Source organism: Pezoporus flaviventris, unplaced genomic scaffold (assembly GCF_033815535.1).
Source record: "Pezoporus flaviventris isolate CSIRO_AGI_PZ_B2104156 unplaced genomic scaffold, CSIRO_AGI_Pfla_v1 ptg000002l, whole genome shotgun sequence".
Classification (NCBI taxonomy): domain Eukaryota; kingdom Metazoa; phylum Chordata; class Aves; order Psittaciformes; family Psittacidae; genus Pezoporus; species Pezoporus flaviventris.
In genome coordinates, this window is record NW_026892550.1 from 5,177,312 (window position 1) to 5,204,113 (window position 26,802).

General features: G+C 43.6%; 1 long non-coding RNA gene across 1 annotated transcript in view; it reads right to left on the bottom strand.

The window, feature by feature from the left end:
• The window catches only part of LOC133275052 (uncharacterized), a 42,174-nt gene extending 16,153 nt beyond the window's left edge, over positions 1 to 26,021 (bottom strand). The window contains exon 1 of the long non-coding RNA XR_009745380.1: positions 25,929 to 26,021. This is a non-coding gene — a long non-coding RNA (uncharacterized LOC133275052). The remainder of the gene's footprint in view (positions 1 to 25,928) is intronic.
• Positions 26,022 to 26,802: the final 781 nt, after the last annotated feature.

The window sequence follows — 26,802 nt, forward strand, 5'->3', positions numbered from 1 at the left end:
CCAATAGAGACCCTGTATGCTGAGCTGTGACTTTGTCAGCGCTTGAATCATAAACACAGTCTTGCAGGGCTTTTATAAATGAGACATAAAATTTTGCCACAGCATGCAACTTTGGACACAACTCCTCAGCTAAGGGAGAAATGTAAAACTCATCTACATCCTTCAAAGTGCCAGGATGTTTAGGTTCTCTATCTTACCGTAGAGACAATTACACACAGAGAAACATCACATTGCACTGACTTTTGATTAGATGTTTGAGGGGGTTTTTGGTAAAGATCTAGTGGTTCAAAAATACAGTCTTGGATATCAGATTGTTCTCACTATTCTCTGAACCAGTATCAGATACCATTTTATAATCATATGAACTAAAGGAAGCATTCCATAAAGCACTGCGTGTGAGTCTCAAAGAGGATGATTTGACAAACCTGTTCCAAACTGCACGAAGAAACTCAAGCTGGACACCATTGGCTAATGGTTTCTGCAACAAATATATCTTTTTGATTTGAGCCATACCAGCTGCTTCAAACACAACATTTATGCTTATCTTAAAGATTGGGGAATCTTTAAGATTCTCTTGTGGCATCGCTGGGTAGGAACCCAAATTATTACCACATGTAGAAAAAAACTCAGGTAAAGAGAGAGAAATTAGGACGCTTAGTCCATAGACGTTGACTGAAGTCACAGGGAAACATATGGTTGCAAGGCCCAGTGTTCAGGCAAGCTGCTATTTTCAAACCTCTTAAAAGATAGTATAATTAAGAAAAGATAGTGTTGAGAACTGTGCAGGTAAGAATTCACTGCTGGTCTTCCTTGTTGTCCCCAGTGTGGTAAAGTAGGACACAAAGAGAACATGCACACAACTGGGCTGGTGAGAGCACTCATTAGAGTCCTGGAGGTAGCCAAACCACAGAGGCCCAGGCCTCTGAGGAGGGCTATGGACCCATGCTTTTCTGTGCCTACAGCCCCTTGGTTAGAGCAAAGATCTGGCAGTTTAGACACGGCTGTCTTAGAGCATAGGAAGGTGAAGCAAAGTCATATTGTCTCAGACTCTTCCTGGTCCAAAGAGGGTTGGCAAGGTTGTGTTACAGCTATCTGCTATAACTGGTAATATTTGCTTTACCAGTTTTGTGCCTTACATCATCTGTATGTCTGTATGGCATGTAACAAGTTGCAGTAATGGGTTAAGCCTCTCTCTTTTTGCTCATATTATCCTTTGAAGGGCTATACTTGTGGTAGGCTGAGTACAGAGTTGTTTGGATGTTACATCCCCACTCTTAAGGCCAAGGAAAGGCTCCCACTGATTGTTGTGGGGCTGAATCCATCACTGTCTGTGCAAGAAGAAAGCCTAGATATACAAGGGGGCAGTCCTGAGCCCCTGGAGCTGGCTTCAGTCCAAATCCCACTTTTGTAGTCCACCCTTAACTCCCTGAGCCTTTACAGCTCTCCAAGTCCCTCATTGCTCCATTCTCCTTCAGGTATTCTGAGTGCTTCTGCACACAAACCTCCTTCATCGCTCCCCAGTGTTTTAGCTCAGCAGTATCTCTTTGCACTATGAGACAGATGGAAGGAATGCCATCATTACCGCTGGAAAGGAGACAATATCACCCTGCAAAACAAGCAGACATCTCAGCACCCAAGCTGCTGGTTGCAAGACTGAAGGAAGGGGTGTCAAGGTGTGTCTCTGCTTCACTTCAGTGCATTTGTGAGCCTTCTTTAACCCCTTGGTGTTGCTTTAATGTTTTGTTGTATGCCTGCTGCTCTGCTCATTGCCTAAGCTTCCTACTCTTCAATGTCTCAGGTTTTCAGCCTTCCATGTGGAAAGGACTATTCCTCTTACACCGAGTGAGTCTTCAGGGAAAGTGAATGAACAGGAGAGAGCACTTAGAGCCCAGACGCTGAAAGGCTCCTTACACAAAACACAAAAGAACTTTTCTCCTCATCAGTGTTTTCAGGAGACAAAAGAAAACACATTTTCTGGAGTGTTCCTTGGAGATATTTTGTTTTGAAGTGGTTAAAGAATTTCAAATGTGAGATAAGGGGGAGACACTGGCATAGAGCAAGGATAACAGCTTGTTCCTCTAAGGGCTAGGATTAAATTGCAGGGAATGCTGGCACTCAGCCCAAGCTCAGCTTCCCCAGCCTGACACTTGCTTAAAAAGGTAGAACTTGAAACATGTGCTTTGCACTCTCTTCTTATCATCGCCCTCCCTGCTTCAACCATTGTTCATGTGCTCTGGCATTCACAAAGCCTGCATCTAGGTTTCGCTCAAGACAGCGTTGATAAGCCAGATGATGAATGTGGAAAACTCCTCCCTGAGAGGGTTTGACTGGGGCTGTGATTGAAACTGCTGGCAAAGGACTCTGCTGTTGTTTTTTATTGTGCCCAACTTTGAGCAGTCCCGTTTTGCAGAGGGCTGCACGATGCGAAGCAGAGATGCTCTACTTGCAGGTGACTCATTATCAGGTTGACAGTGCTTAATACTGGATTATGTCAGCTCTGTTTTGACACAACACAACTCAAAATCTGTTCCAGTTCCCACTCTCCTTACCTGCTGCTGCTCTTTTCTTCAATAGCAAAGACTTGCTTGTGGACGTTATGTGTGCCAGAAACTCTGTGCAAATCACTGACAAAAAGTCCTCCCTTCTCAGTCTGCAGGCATTGCTGACAGGTATGAGATCTTTCACCTGTGTAAGTAACCCTTAACACACGTGTTCTCACAGCAGATGGGTGAGTGTGAATTTTCATGTACTCTAAGTCAGTGTGGAGTCATAGATTAGTCAGGTCTGTGAATCAGAAAATACAGCAAGGCCCTTTTTGTGCACTGAGAGTGTTAAGATCTGTGCTTGCCTACATCCATTTATCATGGCTCGGTATGTTCAAAAATGTTGTTATTCTTCATTAAGTCTTTCATCTGTAAAAGGCCAGAATCTTCATGCTGCCTTTGCTGCTGCATTCCTGGGTCTCCCAGGTTAATTGATTAATGAAGTGGAGCTGCTGGTATCTGTGGAAAAGAGGGCATCTTGATTTAATGTAGATACCACAGTGATGGTCACTGGGGGCCAGAGGTAAACACAGGAGCCTGGTATACATAAAGAAAGAGACAGTGCCCTGAAAGCCTCAATAGCAAGGCAGAGTAGGATTTTGCTCTTTCAAGTAAGGGAGGAGGTGGGAGTTGATGGAAATTACACAGTTACTTGCCTAAGATCATGCAAGGAGGTAGTGGGACATCTAAAACCCCAGGTGTTAGCCACAAAGAAATCAACTTACAATTTTAGGTGGATATGTCCTGTTAGGTACATGAGCTATGTGTAGACTGCTGTCTTATTTGTTCACTTCTGGTAAGAAATGAAAAACAGTCCCATCTCTAATCAGGCAGAATGCAAGGATGCACACTAAGCTGCAAAGCTCCCCAGCTGGCTGCTAAACCCAGCTGCTCTAAGCAGGTAAACTTTGTGCTGCTCCTTCTCTCATTCTCCAAGAGCAATTTTGACATGCCCTAGCCTGTCTGGGTTACAGGTGTTTCAATGTTCATAATTCTGCTTTGTCCCACCAAAAGGTCAGGTCCAGATTCCAGCATGTGTAAGCACAGTTATAGTGCATGGGTTAGATTTTCCCCAGGGATAAAAGAGACTCAAATCTCACTTCCCAATTAGGGTGTCAGAATATACTGGGGCTGAACTGGGGAAACAGATGCCCTTTAAAAACACAGAACCATCAGCTGAACCTTGATCTTCCTGTGGTTTGGAAGGAGGCTGCTGTATGTTTTGGGTTGAGTCAGTTTCATCTGTTTAAGAATTTTTGGAGACAAAATATGGATTTTAGCCTATGCATCCTAAGTAGTTGTATCATAGAGTTTGGCCTGTGTTGTCTCTGACATATTGTATACATGCAGCTTTATTTAAGTAACAGCTGGGATATATGCACATATGTCATCTATCAAACATTGGAGAGGGAAACGCATGAGCTGGTGCATTTTTGTATACTCGCTGTCATCACATTCATGTAGAAAGAATTAAGGCTCACAGAAAAAAAGTTGCTCCATCTGACCATGGAAATCTTCTTCCTTTAACCTTATGCCCTGCATGGTTGAGCAACTGTATGGAAAAGTTTAAGTAAGTGGATAGTACAAAGATCAAAAGAACTCCATCCATTATAAATTATGAGTCTCCTGCAAGTCAAAAGAAAAAAAAAAACCTAACAGAGTCAGGTTCTGTTTGTGTTCCTGTGGGTTGTTGTTGTTTTAACCTGTTAGTGTTTGTTTCTTTAACTTCTTATTTTGATGCTGACTCTGCCCCTCATCCAAAGCCTAGGAAAATCATGAAAACAGGGACTGTGAGCTCTGTGGAACGAGGACCCTTTGTTTGTCTCTCTTGGAGTGGTGAGTAGCTGCTCAAGGATATAAATAAAAGTGATTTGGGACCCTTTCATGGGTGGAAAAATGGTATGTATGTCTCTACTAGGGCTTTGTAGAAGGTATCAAAATCTTACATCCCCAGGTAATATGGGTGACACAGGTGCGATACGGGTGATGGGAGGGGAGATCAGAGCACACCTTTGTGAGATGGATGAAATTCCACTGAAGCAAGATGATGCCTGGCTTTGAAATGTGTCATTTTAGTAAAATCACCTCTCAGCAGAAGCACAAGATCCAAATACTGGTTACAATTTTCTTTAGCTTCTCTCAGACAGCAGAGGCAGCTGGATGTTGAAACACTACATCTAGGTTTGGATAGCCTTTGTTCCTCATGCCATATTAGAGAAGTCAGTGAGGTGTAAGGGAAAGACATGCAAATTGTATTTATCTTATGCATATCTCTTCTACAGATCTACAGATTGTCTCCCCCCATCCTCAGAATACAGAAGCTGATGTTTTAGAAAATACCCAATGCTGATCTAATCCAGTATCTTGACTCTGACAGTAGCCAGTGGCAAATACTTGAGATAGCTGCATTAAATCATCATGACTGCAGGTGAATTTGAAGTAATCTTCTCTCTCAAAGTACCCATCCTGCACTGAAATAGTTAAGGAATGACTTCAGCTCTGAACCAGAAGGTGTACTAGCCCTTCAAATGTATATTCTGTTATGATGTATAACTTACACCTAGGTATACTCCTTATTACTAGAAACACAGTTTTCTCAGTATGGTTGAACATCTCCCTAAAGCAGTGAGTGCCTCATGCCTTCATGACTGGTACCAGGAGATTGTTCCCTTCTATATTTTAATAGTTCCTCTGAAAGCCACAGTGCTTTTGTGTTGTGTGTTTGGAGAAACACTTTAGGATGTCTCTCAACAATTTATTTCTATCACTTCCTTTCTCACTTGATATGACTACTTCCATGGGCCCCTCCAGCTTGAAGAGCTTTGCCCTTAAGAGCATTCCTTCCAGCAGCAAAATCTTATACGGAACTCAGCAAACTGACCTGGGAGAAACCCCCAAAGAATGATTGAGATGCCATGGTCACAACCTTGGAAGTGCCATGCTTTCTCTGTGGCTGGAGGGAAGGTTGAGGTTCCCAGTGCCACGTGTCTTGAGTTGGGGTGGAACAACGCATGTCCTTCATGAGTTTCTGCATCCACCCCTACCTGCAGTCCATCTGCACATCTTCTGGTTCTTGTCTTGATTTAGTGGAAACACCCTCTGAGAGCAACAACACTCCTGAGAGCAAAGACCTTCAACAAATGTTAGGGCTTACAAACCTACACTAAATCAGTTACAGATTGCATCCAGTTTTGGTTTTAAAATGCTACAAAGCTCAGCAAGTAATACCAGCTGAGTTTTGCATTCACAACCTTCTTGTGTCCTGAAATACAGCATGTGCCAGATCATGTCTTTCCCTTTCTAAGCTGCTGGGCGGAAGGAGAGCTGTCATGCTGCTCCCCATTAACACCACCACCAGTCTGCTCCTCACACCCAGCTTTCTCACAAAAATCCAGTGCCTTGCATGAGCTGTAGGTGGATTTATAAGACCTAAATTTCCCAGGAAGCATTTTCATTACTCATAAACAACATTTTCCACTGGCCTATCTGTAACTCACTCTCTGAAAAGGCTTCACATGGATGCCAGTGTCTCCGCAGGCTTGCTCCTGTCCTGAGCTTTTTTTCCAGTAATCTGTTACAAATAACATCATTTCACTTTCATGCAAGATACTTCAGCCAAAACCTTAATCTGAACTCTGCGCACTGGTTCCCCCTCCCTTCCAGCATGTTGATTTTAATCCCCTTTATGGAAAATGCTGTTAAACCCGTATGGACTGATTTGGCCATCAAGAGCACTGTTCCAGCCTTTATCCTACTGTGAAATGCTGCCAGAGGAGGAGAGTCGTGTTTTACTGTCATCCCGCCTGCAGCAACTGACAGCACTGGACAGGCAACAGTCTCATGGTTCATGTTTAACTTAATCTATGGCTGTCAAAATTATTGGATATTATCAAAAGACAGGAAGAAGAGAAAGGAAAATCTTAGTTCCATAGGGCTGTGGTCAACTGAGTGTTGAAACTGGCATAGTTGAAAAGAGGAAGTCAGTGAGGCAGCATATAAACAGGAATTAAGGAAAATGAGAATGAGTTGTAAGGATAACCCAGGTCTACTGTGTGTCCTGCAGGCCAGCCTGCAAGACAAAGCTCCTCACAACATTAAAAGAGCACCAGATGAGCCCAGACCTGGGGCTAAGGGCACCAGAGAAGGCTGAGCTCTGCTCTTCTGTCCCAGTGCAAATGATGCCGTGGGCAGGGATGTGATCTGAGTTTCTGAGTCTGCCTCTCTTTGTAGCTAATATGAGACTTATGGAAGATGAATTCATTTTGAGGAAGAACCACTTCTGTCTAGCAGAGGGCACCTCTTGCAAACCTTAACTTTACAAGCAAGGTCTGTAGGATGAAATACTTTGAGACAAGGGCCATATAAAGCCATGTATGTATGGCTATATATCATCTTCTGCACCACAGTCAGACCTCAGCATGTTGTGCTTGGTTTCATACCTGTACCCACCCTCAAAAGGTGCTTCCTCATGGCTTTTTGTGTTTTAGCAAAACGTCTGGGCAAATGGTGAGCGATGATTTCCTTCAATTGTTGCCGCCATCCTCCACCACCCTCAAAATTATTCATTCTAAAGGAAATTTATAGAAGCTTTTGTTTGAGAATTCCCTCCCTCTAATTGAGTGCATTGTACTGAGATCAAAGCACTGTTTTTAGTGGGTCTTTAGTAGGCAGGAGTTTTTCTGAACAGACTCCAAGCTTTTGGTGCAGAATGGGTCAAAATGACCTTTGCTTTCCCCCTCCTTCCACATTCATACATCACATTCATACATTACTGACTGCTAATTCACATTAGCTGGCACGGACTAGATTTAGATCAATTATTCTTAAAGACTTACAGTTTTCATACAGTGTGGAAGAATAAAAAGTGCTCCTAAACTGCACACATTTGAATCTTAGACTGCTGCTCTAGCAGAGAGAATATCCTTCTCAAAGGCTTTTTGATGGATACATTTCACTTCTACCAGCTTTCTGCTTATGGGACCAAAAGTGGAGGGAAGTGGAGGGAAGACTGAACCCACAGCAAGCTTCCATCAAAGAGATCCAGATTTCATGTGTGGGTGAGTTTCCTTATGCAGTACTCTCATAATTGGGCAAAGCAAATAATAGCTCATTTTATTCCCCTGAACACAGGACTCAAATGTCGAACTTCAACACAAACATTCATCACAATGAGGAGCATGGACTGTTAAAGACCTAAAGAAAAATAAACAAGCAAAATTTATGCATCACCTCTAGGGAAAACCTCCTCCCACACATGGGTGTCAGATACTAGTCTTGGCTTGACTGTTGCCTGAAATGTTAAATCACTAAAATGGGAAAGAAGATGGAACCATACTGTGGCTGGTTTCAAAGCTGTGTGTAACTAATGACCTTTGGAAGAAGCCATTTGTCACCTGCAGGAAGTCCTGCATTTAGAAGGGCTAACAGGTTATCATAGGAAAGCAGTGGTGGGATGGCTCTAGAGAGAAGTGCTTAATGAAAAAGGGCAAAAAAGAAGAGCAGAGGAATATAATGTGAGGATTTACTCATAAACAGACGCATTTCATTGCTGCCAAATCAGCAATCTTACTAATGAGGGTTTAGAGTCTCTTGCCAGCTAAGTAATATTACAGTGTGTGAAAAAGCTCAGGTTTTCTAAATGCTTGCCTCTAAATCTCTAGCCAAACCCCACTGAATGCTTTCTGATTTAATACTCAGTAAACTGCTTTATTTCAACGTAACATAATGCATTCAGTGTTTCTATTACACTGAAATGCAATTTGTATCATTAAATCCTGAAAATACCACCACTTTACAGGTTTATTCAAGCTACTGAATACATCGTATTGCCTACCACTGTTATACTGGGGAGTATTTTGAAGAGGGACAGTAGTCCAAAACAGTATTTGTGTTACAGTAGTTTCCTAGTCTCAGGCAATTTTTTTCCCCTAATTTTCAAAGTCTGTAACAATCCATCTGGAATTTTACATCCATGTTCTTCTGGAAGAACAGGCTTTTCTTTCTGGAAAGTTTGAAGTAAAAATGGACAAAGCGTCTTTGAGACCTGGAGGTTCAACAAATGAGGTGTTTTCATGCTTGGAAAAGTTGGCCAGTTTGTGTTTATTTTGGCTCATCTGATCGTATATGGCTACAGCTACGGACAACCGAGGAGGATCAACGCATTTCACCAGCTCTTAGTAATGTTGTTTAGAGACAAGGAGTGGAGCTTTGGCCCAAGAGATGCAATTAAAAAAATGGGCCAACATGCTTGAGTTTAAAGCTGAAAATTTTAATGTGAAAGATCACCGAGTGCAAGAAGCAGCTAAATTGCATTCACCTAAATGGATGAGATTCCTCATGTGGCACTCTGAGGTGATTTGAAAAGGAGTTGAATTGTCAAACTCAAACACAACACAACTTCTCCATTGGTTCACTTGGACCTTTCGCCCTTGCAGAGATGTCTCCCAAAGCTGTAGGAGATGTCCTGCTGGGCTGCAGCTCTTGGTGCCATCTCCTGTTTCCAGCAGCGTAGTTAATGCTCTGGCTCCACTGCAGATCCTCAGCTATGCCCACAGCCCACCTACAACCCAAGGAAAACCCCAAGTTTTCCTTGACTTTATACCTATTTTCTTCACCTCGTGACTCATTGGAATCAAATGACTTTTGACTTTTTTAGCAGTTGGAAGTCCATTTTTCCCCCAGCCATGTATTTGTGACTGTTGTGGCATTACATATCTGCAAAGATGCAACCAGGCTGAGGAAGTCTCTGAAGAACAAATTGTTGAATCTTTCCTAGGCATCTGCTACAGGCCAAGGCTCGGAAACAGAATAATGTGCTACCAGGGTTTTTATACAGTCACAGTGTTCCTGTGCTCTCATAACGCATCATTTATGTTATACTATAATAGCTGTAAATCTGTGAGTGATGAGGCTGTATTATTTTCAGGAAAAGGATGTTTCTTCTTTTAGGTGGAGCACTGATCCGTGTGTGTTTATAAGCTATTCTTTCTGTCTTATCCACAAAGGAAACGAATCTGGGACTGTCAACGCAGCAAAAGGTGTGACTGCAGTCATGATAGCTCAATCTAGTCAGGCTGTTAACAACAGCACTGACAATATGACGATGCTGGCTTTAGCAATGACCCTGTGAGTAAATAACACAGTCCCAGGAGAGTTCATATGCTGTCACCAAAGCTTTTACTGTGGGGTCTTTGCTGCTACTACAATCTACTCCCAACATGTGCCATCTGGCTCAATTTTCTGCTGGAAAGCTAAGCCTGGTTGTAAAGACTCCTGCTTTCCAAGTGTGATAACCAGTGTGAGCATCTCAATGGTTGAAGCTGTTCTACACTTCTTTACGTAGCTTGGTTTCTGGAGTGCAACCTTAACTCATCCTATAGACATTGGAAAAATGAAGGCCCTGCTGAAATGCCATGGCTTCACTTCCACAAGACTGCAACAGGAAGTTTGAAAAGCCCTATGCTCTTTGCAATGACAAGATGCTTGTCATAGGGGTCATAGGAGGCTGAGCCAACCCCTCATCCTTCCTTGTCCCACGCTGCCAGTAGAGGATTAGACAAAAGTTTGCTGGGCCATATTGCCCAAACTATTGAAGGCTAGCATGAAACAGCACATGGCAAGCACCCCTCTAGCCAATGACACATGTAATGATCCAAGAATTAATGATAGGAAAATTAAGCAGATACTTTTCTTTTCTAATGCAAACTACATGCATGCAGCCACAATAATAATGATTGCCTGAGCTTGGCCAATCTCCTTCAATAAATATCATGCAAAGTGCCTCCTAGGAAGAGTTCAGGGACTGAAGACTTTGGAAATTGACTAGGATAAATCATAAACACAACAGCCTTCCCTCTAAATTAAAAGCCAAGCTAATGGAGAGGTAGAGGTCCCAAATGTGGCCCTCGATGATTACAAGCTTGCCTGTGTTCAGTTATACACACACGAGTACCAGTGAAATAGCAAAGCATTTATGAGGAGGAAAAAAAATCACTTCAGGTCCTGGATGGGAGCACACATGGGAGAGAAGCTGCACAGTCAAGGCTTGTGTCACTTGATCTGCAGCCTTCTAGGCAATGTAACTATTCTTTTCGATTTACCACATATGCCTGGATAAAGAAGCTGTTTCTCTACAGGACGAGGGTACTCTCTGTCTCTGGAAAGTCTCAGTCACTTGGAAACAGAAGTGGCAAATGCTGGCGGTGTTAGCATAGTCATTTTTCCATCACCCACACTGAAAGTTGTTTTCTGTCTCCAATCTCTTTGACATGAATGGTCTGATTCTGACAAAAAAATGTGTGTACGCAAAGGAAACCACTGAATGCAATAGCAAGGAAACCTGTTTAATGTGCTCATTGGGTGCTGTCATAACCTGGGTCTTTTCAGGGTTCACATCACTCCATAACTGAAAAATTATAGATAAAGCTTTGCAGAATCCCGAGATCATCTTAAAAGATCATGAGATGGTTGAGGAATTAGCAACAGATTTACTAATTTGAATTCTAAAGATGAAATCATCGTGGTTCGTATTCTCACCCTCTTCTTTGCAGCAGCTGCCTGTATTTTTGTTTTCATTAAAAGGTGAATTCTTGTGTAGTTGCCCATAGGAAAACAGTCATAAAAAATTCATAGAGGCGAAGGATTTTTGTTTAGCCAGACACTTTCCCAGGTACGTGCAGACAAAAATGTCATGGTCTTACTACAGGACTTTCAATGTTCTGTGTTTTAGCTAAAGGCCCACCGGCTGTTGCAAAGAGGGTGAAAATAAAGAGATGTGTATGAAAATTCATCTTTCAGTTGAAAATAAATAAATAAGAAGCTTCTAGGCATTAACATTGCAGAGAAATACTCGTGTGTAAGGCTGATGCTCAGACGGTGATTCAGATCTTAAAGGTATGACTTTTACAGTGAGATGTCTACATTTCCAAGCAAGACTCTTGAATGTAAAGGCCCATCTCAGGGGTTAGACCATGGGGTTGGAATATAAGTGATACTCAAAAAATGCTCAGTTGATCTGGGGAAAATGTAGTCTGGAGTTCAGTGTGGAGGCAGGACACAGTTTGTACATGTGCCTCTGTTACAGGACAGACTGTAAACACAGACCTGTCTATGCATATTAATAAAAACCCTGTGTATGAACAGCAGCAAGTTCTGGGAACAGTGAGAACTGAGTCCATTCCCGATTGCTCACACCACTGTAATGGTGTGATGCAATGATGCTCCTGGCTTGCAAACCTGGGATGCAATGGCTGCAATCAAGAAATGCACAACCTGGGTTCATCTCAAGCAGTGATGGAGTCTGAATCCTAAAGCTGCCACGTAAACAGCAGCACATGGAGTGAGTTGCCAGCCAGACTGAGACTGCAGCAAACTCCCGTTCCTATAAAAGGAATGGTCCCCAGACCCCAAAAGATCAGATTCAATCCTGAATAAAGTAGCCTGGATTCAAAGTGGTCCTCCCAAGTAAAATGTTGGGCTGTTCATTGTGTCACTCTCAGACCCATCCTGCTCTTGGAGGAGGATTAATGTTGCACACCTCTGAGCCTTGCTGTTTGGCAGGTTATTATAGGAAACCAAGTTCTGATGCTTTTAGAGCATCCAGACACCAAGACAAAAATCACCACACCTACACACCCCACATCTGACTCCTGAGCCCAGGTCTTGAAGTAAAAGTTCACACAAGTGGCAATGATAAACTGAGGGCTAGCACAGCATCTTTGCACATAAAAGCTGAGATTTTGTGATGTATATCAAACACCCACAATGAGCACTTCAAGATCTCTGAAATCTGTTTCTTTTTACCACTAATATGAGTCACTAACCAGATTTAAACATTAATCCTTTCTCTTCCTCCACCATAAGTACCTGTTCCTTGAGTTACAGCGCAGGTAGCATCAGTCTCCAGTGTCCCTTCCATCACGGAATGACACAGGCCTATATGTTCACAAGATTACTTGAAGGATGGAATATTATACCAAGCACTGTGATTCAGGATATGTTTTCCTGGGTCACTGAGCAAGCTGTGGACAGCTGGAGCGGTGCCTCTGTACAAAGGAAATAGGAGCCACCTCATCTACAAACACAAGATGAAGAGTTAGCTCTTCTGCAACAATCGCAGCGATTCATCAATCTGTGTGCAGCATGAACATGGGTACGTAGCCCAACACCAAAAGAAAAGTCCACCACCAGGCTCCTGAGGCACCAAATTCAGCTCGTGCTTTCTGAAAGCTGTGGGACAGAGTGGATGAGCCTGGCTGCAGAGGGCCAGACCTTTGCTGAGCTCTGCCCACAAGGACCTCAAGAAAACTATCTGTTAACCTAGGTGTCAAATGGGTGAGTGATGGGCAGCTCCTCCACAGGGCAGAGGCATGAGGTCATGGCTCTTAATGTGGCTACAAACAGCACATCAATATTCACTCCAGGCTGCAAAAGTGCTGGGACTTGCACTGTCTTTGAGCACATTCCTCCCAGCTACAGCGTGGCTACAAAGCCTTTTCACAAGCAAGCTGGAGCTTCCCTGCACAGCCTCAGGCCTGCCAGCAGCAAGGCCAGATCCTGCTGCTGAGGAGGAATGGAGTCAACATCCCTGGGATGGAGCAGCCTGGATCCCTTTTCCCAGCTTTTCGTTCGGGATGGTTTTGTTTATCCAGCTCACACATTTGCATTTGCTGCTTTGCCATTTCATCTCACAAGAGCTTGCTAAGCAATTCTTCATGGCTGCGAGCATTGGCAGGGTGCAGCCTTCCACCAGACGGTTAGTGGGACTTTTCTCCACCTCTACAGAGTGAGTCAATCCAGCACTCTCCCCTCCCCTCTTTTCTTTCTCCCTGTGCACAGAGACATTTGTGAGACACAAAAGGATAAAAGTCCTCCTGTGAACTGCTGGGTGAGTGCTGACATTTCTTGCCATGAAACTGATAGGACTGAGCTTATAAAAATAAAACTCCTCAATAAAGAGCTCGGGGGACTGTAAACTCAAGCAGATCCATTTGCTCAGCTGGGGAAGTCTTCTGGAAATCACCTCCCCAAGGCATTCAGTATTCATTTGAAAATGCCTTGCTTCCCTCCACAGTTTGTGCTGAGGGTTAATCAGCCTTGCTGTTTTAATTGTTTTTTACATGCTTTATTTCCCTTGTGAATTTGTCTGCCCTTAACTTCCAGGCTGAGCTTCTTACTGGTTCTTGTTGTGTCGCTCTCTGGCTGAACATGAAAAGCCCTTGTAGTGTCCAGTATCTCTGGAATGTACTTAGACACTTCTTCAAGGCAACTCTCTCAGTCTCCCTTTTATTGTCCTGTTTATCAGGGGACAGGAGGGAAATCAGGAACAGTGGCTACCCCAGGAAAATCACAGGTAGCTGAGGCTGTGTCCAGCTAAGGAGGGATTACGGTGTTCACTTGTGGCTTTTTGTTTGCAAGACAAGTTCCCAGGGGCCATTCTGCTGAGAGCTCCTTTCTTCACTGACTCCCTCAGGAAACTATTCCTGCCCCAGAGAGCATGTAGGTGGTGTTAGGAGGAAATGAAGTGACATGGTAATATAGCCACTCAGTGACAGAGGAAGGACCGTGAGTCCAGTGTAGGAACCAGAGCACTGTACTAGGAACCGATGTTTCTTTGTTTTCATTACTTCATTCCTCTTCACACAGCCAACCATCCATTTTCCTTCACATTGGTACTTTTAGCCTCAAGGCTGTTGCCTTCAGTTTCTTGCCCTTTCTTTCTGATTTGGAGACGGCAATATCCTGGGAGAAGGATCAGTCTTACTACATCTACATGGCAACGTGGCAAAGTTGTGTTCCCAGCATGAGACCTGCTACTTGATGGTGGACAAGCCCTTCTCCAGTGCATGAGTCTGCTCTTCTCTTCATGAGAGCCCTTCTCTTCATATGAGTCTGCTTCCCAACTTGTCCAGCAACTACCTGTTGAAGTAAAGGTCCGTGCCTCAGTTTTCCCAACCAGCAAAGAGCATTTCAATGTTTATCAGTGTTATTCATGGAGGTACACACTCTTCTTAGGGGAGTAGGACTAGACATGTGGTGAAAAAGTGTTTTGAATGGTGGTGCTCAGATATGAAATTGCTCTGGTTGCCAGCAATCCCTCTTTTTCATCTCTTGCCTATGAACTAATTGGTTCCTTAGATTTTATACTGAAAGTAACAGCCCTCACCGGTAGCAAAGGAGGCATTTTTAGCAGCAAATGAAGAAAGCTCCCATTTTGCAGCTTATTAGCAACTGAATTTCACACCCTTTCACTCTCAAATGGACCTAAGGTTTCTTCCCTTAATTTTTCCCGCCTCAAAATCCAGGTTGGTTTGTTGAAATAAGAAGTAAACATAATGACTTTAATGGGATGAGCTTGCGGGGCTGTTGGCTGACTGAGGCCACCCAGCTAGAGTTCAGTGTGAGACAGTCTGCACCTTATAAGGCTAAGAGATGAAGGCATTTACAACAAAAAAATAAAGGATCTGAACATGTTATTTAAATCATGGTGCAGGCAACTTTTATCTAATTCCTTTTTTTTCCCTTCTGGTTCATGACAAAACCTGAAACATGCAAGTGAATATAACGTCTAACATTTGTTAAACCCAGACTGAAGGCCAGCCAGATAGGACTGAAAACAAACTGTGAATATTTTAAATGGAGTGAGATATACACAATGGAGTAAATAAAGGGCACATACCACATAAGAAATATTGGACAAAGTTCAAATGCAATTCATCTTGGAGAAAGGCTTTAGAGCAGAGCAGTGCAGCGTGGAAATGGTCGCATGTGCATTAGGATCCACTATGGTCTGCCCACTTTCTGGGGGCAAGGGGAGTCAAATCATTACAAAGAAAAAGAGTTAAAAAAATGACATCCCAGGTATTGCATGCTATTAGGTAATCACAACTCTGAAGAGCTAGGAAAAGAGAATAGGGGTTGTATTAGGCAATAGATGGAAATGATCCAACATGTCAAGAGTTCAATGCTACTTCTAGGTCTTAAGTGCTAATAAAATAAGCTCCTAAACAGCAGAAGGCACATGTCCAGCCCCAAATGCTTTCCAGTTCCTCAGCAGCTATTATTTTTTTCTGTCTGGTAAAGCATTTTTAACTCTACTTCCCCAAGCCCAGAGATTGTCACAGATTTTGCTTGTTTTGTCTTTCTTTGGGTGTTTTTTTTAGTTGATGCCACTTTGGAAACTGAAACTATTGAACTGAAATTCCTGCTGTGCATAATGCCACTTTTCCAATGTTTAAAAACATCTCAATCTACTTGTGGATTAGGTGGGAATCCCAGCTGTGTAAAAAGGGCAATGTGCACAGCACACACAAGATGGAAAAAATTCAATATAATATACCCATAAATCAGGAGTTTGCTCTGTTCAAGCAATTGGCTCAATTCTGTGACTGGACAGAAGTTGCTCACCAATAAAAACAAAAAGGAAAACTCTAAGAAGAAAATTAGTATTTTTGGAGAGGTTTGGACTGGGCTCTGTTGCTGTCAAATAGAAGCTGGTAGCCCAGCACCCTGGTACCACTGGTGGAAAGTTTGAAGCTCTCAGTAGTATTGAAACAAGATGTCTAAGGAAGTTTGAAAGGACATTTATTCCTGTGAAAGTTGCAGGTCAGCAGGAGAATTAACAAAACTCTACCCATGATCTCCTCCTGCTCCTGAGCCATCCTAGCATCCCCGTCCCCAAAACCTGGTGCATCAGTCTTCTCCCTCAGCCAAAAGCTGACAGCTCTTGGCAGCCTGGCTCAGCGTGGCTGTTGGTTTTAATCACATCATTGCTTCGTTTCTGTTTTCACTTCATGCTCATGTGTCGGTTGCCCATGAACTCTGCATTTTAATAGCAGCACGCCAAAAGAACTGTTTAGATGCACTTTGGTGTATGAGCAGGGAACTCCCATTTGTCATCTCCCACAGTATTGGGCATCTCAGGCCTGTTTGGCTATCTCCACGGGACCTGTTTGCAAGGGTGGAAGGCGACAATATTTTTCCAAAGACTCTTCTCTCAATCAAATGACAAGGGTCTTTGTGCTACCTCATGGGAGTCCCTCTCACCCCACACTGCCCTTGGAATAAAAAAGCAGAGAAGCACTCTGTTTAAATATGCATCTAAAACTCTGCTGCACAATAGATTAACTGCCATCAGCTTTCTATTTAGTGCAAGGGAAAAACAGTAGAGATTTTTAATTGATAATTCAGAAAGACACTCCATTGAATGGTGTTAATAATTACATCTGCCTATTCTGAGCTCTTCATCTACGCAGGGGTAATAGAGCCTTGTCCCTCAGAGACCGGAGCCCAGCTGAGAAGGCGGGACACCAAGAAAAGGAGTTGTAATTTGTATTTTGTCAACAAAAGCTGCTTAATCCTCCAGAAAGGCATCCTTCGGAGAGGCAAGCCTTTGTCCCAGGGTTTTCAGAGTGGAGGGGGAGGATGGAGAGGGAGGGAGAGAGGGAGAAAAGGGAATTACTGGCCACATGTAATTTATGGTTGAAAAGGTTCATTTATAGCTATCCCACTGTTGTATGCTTAGCCTGAGACCCTACTAGCTTCTCATTCTCTCATCAAGTTTGCCTTTTGTGGCTATACGAATGGTAATGATTTGAGGAGAGGTTGGTCATGGTTGTTAAGAGTCATCTAGCGTGATCAGAACTGAAGCCTCAAATTGATATTCATGTTTAAATACATTTCAACAGCATGAAATTTGGAGTCCCTGCAATAATCAGGTAGGAGTAGGCAGTCATGATGCAGTACTTGTGCATGTATGTATTTATTAGCCACGTTTCAGTTTGTTTTCAGATGACACAAGGGATCTTTAACATCAGGTAGAAATGATTAAGTGTACATGAGGAATAAATAAATAATAAAAAGATCAAAACTGGAGCTGGAGCCCTCTGAGCTCTGGTGATCAGAAGATACTGCCTGCTTTTGCTTTCAGGTCAGATCCAAACCAGAAGACACCTATTTCTTGTACTGTAGTTTGGGTACAGTGAGAAACTCAAAACCTGAAGCAAGAAGTCCTGTAACAGCAGCAGCTACATGACATTTGTGCCACGCAAGGTTGGCACCTCATGGGAACGGACTCCAAAGTGGCATTACCCTGTTTCTCCATCTGACATCCAGCCTGAATGGCCTGCAAAGGTTCTCAGCCCAGAAATGAGGCAGAACAGTTGTACACCTTCACAGCAGGTATATCAGTGAGTTGACCATGGGCTAATAACAGAGTTGGGTCTAACTGCAGCTCTGTCTGATGTGCTCACCCTACACCTTTCCAAGGTTAGATTACCCACACTTCAGCTTATGCCTCCAACCAGTGCAGTAAGGATCCTCTGCCTCAGGAGGCTTGCTCTGAAAGATGTAAAATAGCTCACAAGTGATTAACAGGGAGTGATCTGCAAAAAAACCTGGGCTGAAGCCAATGAAACTTCTGCCATCTTCAACATCAAGTGATGAGCTACATTGCCACAGCACCACTTCAAAAAAGCTGTTTAGATGCACTTTGGTATTATGTGGATCATCATCTATCTACCCATAAGTGCCTAGCCAGGCTGGTGTGAATAATATGTCCTTTTTCGCAATGAGCTACTCCTGGCTTTGGATCAGGGAAATGGCTATGGGATAAAGGCTAGAAGAGGGAGATCCTTCTCCTTCAGTACAGGCCAAAAACACGTTGTTAGAAAGGGAGGTCCATGCCACCATGGGGCAGTAATGAAAATAGCATACAAGAGGATTTGATTGCGAAGCACAGCTTGGCCAGCAAAGTGTTTATTCTCTCCCATTCTCAAGAGGAAGGCAACCTGTTCTCCAAGGTTTCAGAACAGGATGCAAGGAGCTGTAGTTTGATTGTTCAGGTATCTTGTTCCTTTGAGTGTGATGCTAAACTGTATGTACATCTAAACACACCCAGATATGGCTTTCTTTCCCTTCAGCTTTCTCCTTTCTTCCTACTTTTTCCCTCCTATTCTGCCCATTTTGTCTCCGTCTTTCTAACTGAAATTGTACACCCTGTCTCGTTTCTAGACTGTGGCCTTCTTTTTACTTCAGAAGCTAATTGTCATAGAAGCTAAGTAAGATGAAGTCACAAGCCTAAGTTCAAGAGTCATTTGAGGGTTTCCATTCTCTAAAAGAATTTCATTCTAAAGGATGAGCAAAAGCAGCAAGGGCATTTCTGGGACAAAAAGAAAAGACACTTTGCAAACTAAATCAATAAGTGTTCCTGTAACAGCCTGATCATTAGTTGATTCATACGGCATTTTATCAGTGCACCCGTTCAACAGGAAACTCACTAATCAGGCAGTCATTCTCCTCTGTATAGTGCATAGCATGGATGATTTCTTCACTCAAAGGCATTGTTTGGGAGTTCAGTGGGACTAAGCAACTGCCATGCAGCTCTTATTGCACCACCTTCATTGAACACCGCCCCCAAAATAGCAATGAGGTTTCACCTAGCTTGCAGACCTGAAACAGCATTGCTTCTTTACATCCTGGTAGCTACCCAGTTTGTAAGCATGTTAGAGTGCTTTTTCATCTCACTTTTTAGCAAAATAGAGAGTTTAAGGCCATCACCACATCTCTATATTCTGTGTAGTCTTTTCTCAAGCTTCACTGCAGATCTGAGTTTCAGAAATGCAAGCACGACAAATAATAGTATGTGCGTATGGACTGGGCAAAAATCATCTCCAGAGTGAAGCCACTGAAGGCAAATACTAATGTGAAATCATGAGCCAGGAAATGAATTTGTCTCTTCTGCATTACCCCTGCTAATACATGCAGTAAATGTCTCTGAGTAAATGACTTTCAGCAAATGTTTCTTAGCGATGGGTTGTTGTGCACTTGTAACCGTGTTTTAACACAGCAGCTTCCTTGCCCATGTCTTCCTAAACATCTTTGGTCTCGCATTTGAACCATTAGGGCTAGGCTACTAATTATCTGGTTACTAGTCTTGGGTCTGATTGGTTTCTCCATGGCATTATCAGAGTTAACAACTGAATCATAGGAAAGGAAAGAGAACGTGATGTATCATGTAACCAGGGTGGATGCCTGTGATGCTTTTGGGTTGCTGAAGTACATATGGCATTGGCTTATGCTACAGCATTGACTGATATTGATTCATGCTGGCGTTGATACGCTGCCGTCCTAGTACCAGGGGTTATTTGTCTGTTTAGAGGTGTCATGATTTGTTTAGTCCCTTTGGTCATTTGGTAACTATTTGCATTACTTTTCTTTGCCTGTATTATTACTGACAGGGGACCAGTATGTTCTTAATTGTAAAAAAGAATTGGGTACATACCTGAGAAACCAGAAAAACAGGATAGGAACTACATCTGGAGAGACTGCTCTTATAGAGCCACCAGTGACTAGGTAGAGGAGCTGCTGGGAATGGGATCAAGGTCTTCTCAGTTATTTCCCTCTGTATCCTGGGGCCTCCATGGAGCACAAGAGGTTTCCCTGGTTTGTAAACAAAACCAGAACCAGAGGCCTATATTTTTTTTAACAACTCTTATCATTCATAAGAGGACGACTGAACGTCAGATCACTTAAAAACCCATTAACCAAAAGCCTTTTGCTCAGGCAAGAACAGAATCAGCTTGACCACTCTGCTCTGTGCCTGCGTTTGTGAGACGATGACTCCAAATAACACTTGGGGTTTCCTCACAAAACAAAAACAGTGTGTGTCTGTTGAGCCAAAGCCTGCTTCAGGATTTCATACGCAGCAGACAAGCTTCAGCCAGTCTGTGCCAGACTGCTGAATTTGCTTAAACTTCTCAGTTTGTCTAAATCAAAAGGGAAAAAAGGCACTTTCAGCAAGGGAATTAAATAGCTATGCTAATTCACCCCGTGTTCCTTAGGCAGTGTGTTGAAGGGAAGTCTTTGCCCATTTTTTAATTTTGTCCATGGAGAAGGCAGGAGACAAAGGGAGCTAAATTCAGTTTATCCTGCCATAACTCACCAAACGCAGCCTGCTCATTGCTAACAACTGATGCGGTCCCTTTGTAGACTTACAGGATATTTGTCCTATATAGCTTTTCTGGAATTTGCTGCATTTCATAGAAGGAAACTCATATTGTCATCAAGAAATAAGGTTTAGGGCCATTCCCAGCTCTGCTGGGAAATCATTTCACTGCTACTCCACATTTCGTTATCTGTTCTCATCTTGCTGGCTGAAATCTTCTCGCTGGTTATTTCTACTCCCTGAGACATTATTTGCTCCAGGAGCAGCATTTTCCCAACAAACTGCCAGCATCATTACCATTTTCTATCTTTCCTTTCCTCCTCACCTGCTGCAGAATATTTGTACTGACAGGTAGGACTGAGCAGGGATCTCCCAGGACTCTGAATTTGGCCCCCAGCTTTCAGGACATGCCATCCATGCCAGAAACTGCCCAAGCATAGTATGAACTAAGCCCAGCCCTCGCTCCCTCCACTGCTGCTGGAAGCCTGTTTCAGAGCCGTGCTGCTCAGGTGGCTGGAAAACATCTTCTAATTTCCTGACTGTGTTTATTAGTGACCAGTTTATATCCATTTGTTCTTGTGCCAAACCTGCCTTTTGCTTTAATAGCTCTTTTCCCTCCTTCGTATTTACTTCCCTGATGTATTTATAGACAGCAATCATGTTCCCTTCATTTTGCTAGGCTTAACAAGCCAATCTCTTTTAGTTCTCGCTCATAAAACAGGTTTTCCAGGTCCTGATTATGCTCCATTCTAGCTGCTTTTCTCTGCACCTGTTCCTGTTTGAGTTCATCTGTTCTGATGAAGTCAAAACAGCCTAAAATCACTGAAATACCCCACTGACTGAAGGACTGGGTTTGATTATTTTTCTAGCCAGAAGCATTTTAATAGACCTTGATATTATTTTGTAAGGCCTGTGAACAAAGGCTATGTATTTCTTGGGTATAAGGAAGAAGTTTGGATATAAGGAGGAAGTTCTTTACTGTGAGGGTGGTTAGGCACTGGAATGCACTGCCCAGGGAAGTTGTGAATGCTCCATCCCTGGCAGTGTTCAAGGCCAGGCTGGACAGAGCCTTGGGCGATATGGTTTAGTGTGATGGCAGGCAGGTTGGAACTGGATGATCTTAAGGTCCTTTCCAACCCTAACTATTCTATGATTTTTTTCAATCCAGGTGTAATCTAATTAGTACTTGAAGGACCACGATACTTAATAAAATGGTTGCTCTGACTACCCAGGAGATATGGGGCCATGATTGGCATGAAGCAGATGCTTGCTCTGCCTGCAACTCTGCCCATTCAGTGCTGGGGGAGAACCTACTTGTTTAACTCCACCAGTTAACCTTTATTTTTTAAGGTTTGCCATATCATCCATCAAACTGGGATTGATTTCTTTTCACAGGTGCAAATGAGCCATCATATGTTTGCCAGCTTGGAAAACAGTTAGAAAATTAGGGGCTAGAATTGGGAGAGACAGAAGAAATCACAGGTAGCCTCACAGCCGTTGCTGGGATGCAGCTATCCTGCAAGAAGCAGAGATGAGTTTTCTTCCATCACAGGTTTTGTGCTGGTTTCTGAGATCCTTGTCAGCAAACGTCAGCAGCTCTAAAGCTGAGCCCATTCCATAATGAAACAGTTATCCCAGCCTTAAAGGCAGGATTAGCTACCCGAAGTGGAGCAGAGAGCCCCTCTGCACTTTTTAACACCTCATGAAGAGATCTGGCTGCCAACAAAAGGAAAATCCTAATGTGTAAAAAATGCATAATAATAAGGACTTTGGCTGAGTGGAATTCCATCACGGATCAGATGAAATTGCCTTGTGCAACTTGCTGAGGGCTTCAAGCTATGCTAAATGACCTTTGTACCATGTAAAATGGGCACTGCTGCAGGATGCAGGGAGAACCAGGGGCTGGGCTGCTCTTTTCTTTCCCCCCCCATGGAGTTCCAGCTTGTCAAGAATACAACAAAAAACAGAGGGAGAAAGAAGGGGAAGAAATGTCCCATTGAATTTTGTCAGAGGAGAAAGAACATCTGTGTTCACATCTGTGAAGGGTCCAGGGGGATACACAGCAAAAGTAGGATGCTACTGCCTGGTCCTGGGTAGCCAAGGATATGTGCAATGCCCCATGCAAGGGGTAAAATCCAACCTGTGCTGCAATATTTAAGGCTACAGCTGAAAGCCACCTTGCCTTTGCCCTCTTTTCTTGCCTGAGGCTGCCCACTTTACACTTATGAAGGAGCAGTGATTCTCAGAGGCTTTGGGGCTGAGGTTTCCGTGGGTGCACTCAAAAAATTACGCCCTTGCTGCCTCCAAATGATGATAAATCCATGAGTGCACTACTTGGTGGTGTGTCCAAGAAGGGCTGTTGGGTGAGCAGGCAGAGTCATGTCCCTGTCCACATGGGACTGATCATGACCCAAGGCTGTTCATGAGTGTCTGCACAATCTGGGAGGAGCTTTCTTCTTTTTTCCTATGGTTTCCTCACTTGCCTTACAGGCACCTGAGCTGACAAGAGCTATAAAGGCAGGCAAGGACATAAGAACTGGTCCTCCTGGAGGTGTTAAACACTTCCAGGGTAAGAATTATCTTGGATCACACACTCTGGGCTTCCCTTGGCATCAGATTTGGGACCAGGAATCAGTCTTCCCTGGCTCAGCCTGGCAGGAGCTGCTGGGCTCTTTCCTTCTCTTTGCAGTAAGGGCTGTGACCCTCTTTGTAGAGTCAATGGGGAATTTTACTTGACCATTTCTTTCCCACGTCATGACAGAAGATGCCCTTAAGATTTCCTGCATCTTACAATACAGTTTTGAGTCTTTGACATAAAGTATTAAGTTTGTTATACATAGCAGGGCAACATTTTTTTCTGATGGAGGTGAACACATGTGGAAGAGCTATTGAGTGGTGGCTTTGGGACTGGACATGAGCTGCCTGTGATAGAGGAGGACTGAGCTCAGCATCAACGTGCTTACTATCAGTTCTGCCTCCATCCTGCTTTCTCCACGAAGAACTGGGACCAATGTGCTAGGAGCTGTACAAACACAATTCAAAAGCTTATACCTGCCTACCCAGAAGTATTGCACAGAATGTCCCTAACAAGTCAACAGCACGGGGTTCTTCCCTAATAAGAGAAAAAGAAAAAAAAGGCAATGGACACCCAAAATTGATGAGAAGAATCCAAGGTATCTCTAGAGACATATTGTACATGTCTACAGAAGCAGGATATGGTCATGTGTTATCATACACCCAGTGGCTTTGTATTGGATCTGGATGTGCCTCAAGTTTCAAACTTCCCAAGAGCTCACCATTCATACCACAGTCAGATTTCAAAATAGGTGGTTTTCACCAGAGATCGCCATGTTAGCATCCCCTAAAAGTTTATCCAGGGGGGTGAGAAAGGGTTTTGAAAGAAATAAGCCAACTGCAGGCACAGAACACCCAAAAATCAGTCCTTGAGTTGCTGTCAAGACTTGTATTTATGATCTTGCCTTCGTCTCCCACATAATCCCATACTGCCCCACACATACACACCCATGTATCCCGAAGGGTGAACAAGCCTGAACAGGCAGAGATGAGTATCTGCTCAATGGCATTAGATAACTAAATTGCTTCAGTCTGCTGACGGCTCTCCATGCTGCCTTGCAGGTCTTTCAATAAGGATGCCCCAAATAGAGACACAAAGCCCACAGAGCACATGGTATTCCTGAAGGTCAAATGGCACAAGGAAAACAGAACCAGAGAGGAGAAACGGAGCTGAAGTCCTGCCTTCTTTTTCTACCCACTCCAGTGCCCTTTTGCATGACTTGAAGCTGTTTATTCACTCTACCTCCAAATCTTGTTTCACCTATCTGTGGAATTCATGCCGACCTGCCAGGAATTTCTCATGAGTTAATTTGGTCTGGGAGCATTGGAAGAGCTGCTACTGAAAAGCAAAGGGGATTTTTTTTATATATATAATTATTATTATTTTGTTTGGGTTTTTTTTAATATTTTTGTTATTATTATTGTTAAACATTTTTCCTCCCCCTCCTTCTCCCTTCGCCCACTGCTCATGGCCAGAAGGTAACTGCACCTTCTGAAAGCATTACAGAGCGAGTGCTTCCACATATCTCCCTTGAACTTTTCTCCTGAAGGGCTGGTATCATGCTGTCAGAGACCTGATCCATCTGGAGATAACAGGAGCAATTTATCCTTTGTGGCAGCTCATCTTCTTGCCCAGACGCCCTCAGTGCTGAAGCAGGGTGGAGGACAAGCAGGAGAAATTTCCCTTGATGCCTCTTTTTCTGGTGGTAGCAGCAACATTTGACTCTGATGATGTCCAGTTCCTCTTCCCTAGCTGAGATGGCCACTGAACAGCCACAGAGAGCACGAGCATTGGCCTTGCAGCTCTTCCTCCCATGCTAGCATCCCTTTTGGATGGGTTTTGGTTTGATGCAGAGTTGGATTTCTGGGCAAAGACTAAGGGGGATGGAGGCCCCCTCTGTCCCGTCAGTATGGTGGGTGCCTTACTCAATATACACCAGGGCAGCAGAGCAAGGTCTCTCCAGCTCCCAGGTTTTGAACAGCCCTTAGACCTCTTAGAAAGGACCATTCCCCAGGGACATTCGTGGGCATGCAGCCCTGTTATGCATTGTCGTGCCAGCACACTGCAAGTATCACACTGTGCCCACAGAACAGAGTTAATGGTGCTCTTCCAGACCGCAGGACTCCATGGGCATAGCACGTTTATCCACAGGCACATTGCAGGGCAATGCTCCACGGTGCCTTCCCCCCATACCGACCAGTCTCCCCACAGCAACCCCTTTCTTCTTCAGTTCAAAGTGCTCTGGCACTTCATCTGGAAAATTCTTTAAATCTACATTACCTCTGCCTTATTTAATCTTTTCAGGAGCGCTGACATCCAGTGCATGAAAAAGAGATTTTAGGCTGAAAGAAAAGCTGCTCCTGATGGCTTCTTGGGGCTAAGATACAAACTGAATTGGAAACTGAAAGGTGAAAAGAATATGTTACCTTTTAAGTGTCACATTCTCCTCTGCAAAAATGCCTTTTAACTGAGCTGTTACAGAAGGAGTAGAAATAGTATCAAGCCACAGCCTTAGATTTTGCATTGTGTTTTGAATGCTCCTAAGCAGGTGCCTTTGGTGTCTGTCTTTGTTCTTGCACAAATGGGGGCCACTGGGCACATACTTGGAATTTGGGAATCCCTCAGACTGGGGAAGTTTTATGTCTCTGTGAGGAAGCACTGAACTGCAAGTGCCCAGTGCTTACAACACCTCACAGCACAAACCAGATTCACCCTCAGCATCAGCAGCATTACAACAGCCCTGGGCACACTGCAAATATCAGAAAGAGAAGCAAAGAGGAACTTGTAGGCAACACCAAAGCAGCTGAATATCATAATTCTCTGTGTATTATACTAGTAACTGCAAACCACAATGGCCCTTGGAGCTTACCTGGTTTTAGCTTGAGGTGTTGCAGACTTTGCGCATCTGAGTTGAAGGATGTGCAGCAACTTATTGTACAACATTCTCTCCATGCTGCAGGACCCAGGGCAGACAAAGCACTCACATGATCCTGGCTGGATCCCCATCAGCAGAGCTATTTTAGGACACAATCAGCAGGACATAGCCTTAGGACACCATGTCTCCAGGAGGCACAGCTGCCTCCAGCTAATTACTGACCAAAACCATAGCCCCAAAGTGCCTTCCTGCATCAAAACATCTATTTACCTATGGTGGAAAAGTATCATCAGCTGCCTCTCTGCCATTCCCAACCAAACTGTTCATCCACTTGTCCTGGTGGATGTAGGATTTATAGGTGATAGAGAGATGTGCTGGGACAGGACAGAGAGATGCAGGGTCTTGCAGTTCAGGTCAAAAGCAGATGGAGGGAGAGGAAAGGTTGGCTGGAAGCACCTCTCCAGGGCTGTTTCTTCCCTGTGTATCTTCCAAATGCCATCATCTTCAACCTCTGCACCTATGTAATGGCTGTCTCCTGGGACCCTTACATGGGCCACCCTGTGCTGACAAACTTCTGCATCTGTCCTCATTCCCTTTTTTCCCCCCAGGACACTGACCTGGGCTGAGACCCATCATTTCTGACAGAACCCAACTTCAGTAGGAGTTTTGCCCAGTTAAGAAAAAGAAAGCCATATTTTCCCTTTAGAAAAGATGATCACTGTTGTTTGTGAGCAAACAGACTGTAGGACACTTGTAAGGGCAGTGTAACAGAAAAAAATGCTCTTTATATATCAGACAGGCTGAGAAATGCTGATTAAAATGTCTCCTGTTATGATCAAACGGCAAATATAAGGAAATATTTTCTTAT